Consider the following 2,752-nt stretch of genomic DNA (forward strand, 5'->3'; position numbering starts at 1 on the left):
TCACACCTCCTCGCCTCAATTAGTTACACTAGGTCTTAGAAGAATTGCATTATATTTAGGACCCAACCAATTGAGATGGAAGGAGTAGAAGAGATTGCACTTAAATGAAGGAAACATCATGTCTAGAATTGAAGAGAGAGAACATAGTACATTCTGTAAAAAAGTTGTTTGTGCACAACACATTATTGATTGGAAAGTGAAAAGCGTGATTGAGCACAATTTGCACTTTAGGGCATTTGAATTGCAATTGAAATCATTGTTTGAGAAAAGCAAAAGCATGTTTGTGCGTGCACACACCTTGTCGTAATAGTTTTGGAAAAAGAAGCACTAACATTGCTAATCTTATGGACGAAAGTATTCAACAAAGGGGTCGAAAAAAAGCATGAAAAGGGGAACCGAATTTGGATGTAACAAACAAAATAGACAAGAGAGATAGGAGCCAAATTGTGAATCGATAAGGAGAGAACAATTGACCCACATTGAGACATACATAGCCAGACAAGGGCCTATCACATCACCAAGAAGTATAAACAGATGAGGAAGTGTGTGATGGAAGAGGCCTTTGGGGAATACACACATTTCAACTTTCAAGGATTGGACTTTCTTCAAATTTGATCAAAGTAGAAGTAAGAGAGGGTAGAGAAGAGTGTAGAGAGGAAAAAAGTAGAGTGTAGAGACATTAGGACCTAGGGTAGAGGTAGAAAGGTGAGGATAGAGAAGGTAGAGAAGTTGGGAGTAGTGAGCTTGAAAGTTGAGGTGTAGAGATTGATATCTTGAGAGATTGGAGAGGTAAAGAGCTTGAGAGCTGGAGGATGAGGACTCATCAGAGAGAGAGAGAGAGAGAGAGAGAGAGAGAGAGAGATGCTAATTGAGAGAGAGAGAGAGAGAGAGAGAGAGAATGTGAGACAGGTGATGCTGCCGAGAGTCAACGGGCTCGCCAGGTCTTGACAGTCCGCCATCTCTGAACCCTAACATTTCTCGTCCTGCTCCGTCACCAACCTCTTTCCATGGCTGAAGACGCGGAAGAGCGCGGCGTCGATCGTGTCATCTATGGATCTTCTTCCCCCACGCCAGCTGCCAGACGCTGAACTTGTCGTTCGTCGCTGCGCCCGTTTTGTCCCTGCGCCCGTCTGCACCTGTCCTGCATATGCCTGTCGCAGCAGTCGTCGCCTGTCTTACCTGCGCCTGTCACGCTTGCCACGACATCTTCTGTACCTGCCCTCGCCTTCATCCACACCTAGCGTCTGCCCGCCTTTGTCAGACGCTGACGTCCGCCACGCCTGTCGAACGCTCCCCGTTGCCTCTACCTGCTGCACCTGACGTCTGACGTCTGATGCCTGACGTCTGCCCGCCTCACGCCTGACGTCTGCCCTACCTGTCCAACGCTGCCCGTCACCGGTACCTGCAGCGCCCTGCAACTCTGCACCGCCTGTGCCTGAGCCCTTGACACCGCGTGTGAAGTCAGCAGTATGGCTGGCCTGGACTTGGATTTTCTTGACCGGACGATGGCAGCCCTTGGCCCTGATTCCGATGCAGAGGAGCCGGAAGATATGGTGCCATGCACGGAGGAGTTGCCGCCGAGTTCTGAACTGCCGCCTGCCGGCAAACGCTCCAAGCATACGCCTGATGAGCCAGTGAGTCCTCCGGACCGCTCCTATGCGCAAGTGGCCTCGGATCCTGTGGATTCGTAGGAAATTGACTGGGAGCATTTGCTGGACTTCGCCAATACTCTGCTCGGCGATTATGTCCAGCATAATACCGAATCTTTTTCTGTTGCGGGCACGGATGATGTGCTGGAAGCCACGGTGGACCGCAAATCAGTCTTGCGATCCTTCTCGGTGTTCTATGACCGTGCAGTTGTACTTTTCTTCACTGGCAGGATCCCAGTGATTTCGCATATTCGCCAGTGGTTGCACCATCTATTGCAAGGGGAGTCTGTTGAGGAGATCTTCCTTGGACCTCACGGCTTTTATGAGGTCCTGCTGAAATCGGAAACGCATCGCGCTGATCTCCTGTCCAAGTTGCCGCTATTCTTTGATCGCCGCTTGGTCCATGTTGTGCCATGGCGCCCCATGGCCGACTTCCAGCGTCTGCTTCAACGCGAATGCCCGGTCTGGGTGGAGGTGGAAAACTGTCCGGCAGTCTATTGGCCCATGTTGAAGGATGCGATGGCAGTTGTGGAAACAGTGCTGGTTCCCCCAAGCCTCAGGGCGATGAACCGCAACCGTTTATGCATGCTATGGGACACGGCCAGGAAAAGGCCCGCGTGGCTTCGCCTCAATTGTTCGGGCATGCATCCTTTGTATTTTCGCTTAAAATGGGGCAACTTTGCGGGCCACTGCTTTTCATGTGGTAAATTGGGGCATTTCATGGCCGAATGCCCTGAAAAGCAATCGTCTTCGGAGGATGCGCAGGTTGTGCTGCCCAAGGACGACATGGTGCTTGATGCCACGCCCCAGGAAGCCCTTCAGTCTCCTCATGTCATGGATAAAGGTAAACAACAGGTCCTGAGTGAGGATTCCCGTCGCACTGACTGGATTGAGGCACGTCCCAAAAAAGGTAAGAAGTTGGATGCAGGCCTGGCGGATCCTGGGCCTCCCGCTTCCCAGGATTCCGTGCGCACGTATACGCGCCGGAAAGAAATGGCCACTTCACAGCAGGCTGCGCGTCCTACGGCCCCGTCTGCCCCCCGTAATCAGTCTCCAAGGAGAGCCTATACCGACGGCCCCAAAGGCCCACCTGCCAAGCTGGC

Source organism: Lygodium microphyllum, chromosome 5, assembly GCF_053477565.2.
Source record: "Lygodium microphyllum isolate KBCC chromosome 5, Lygodium_microphyllum_v1.1.10, whole genome shotgun sequence".
Lineage (NCBI taxonomy): Eukaryota > Viridiplantae > Streptophyta > Polypodiopsida > Schizaeales > Lygodiaceae > Lygodium > Lygodium microphyllum.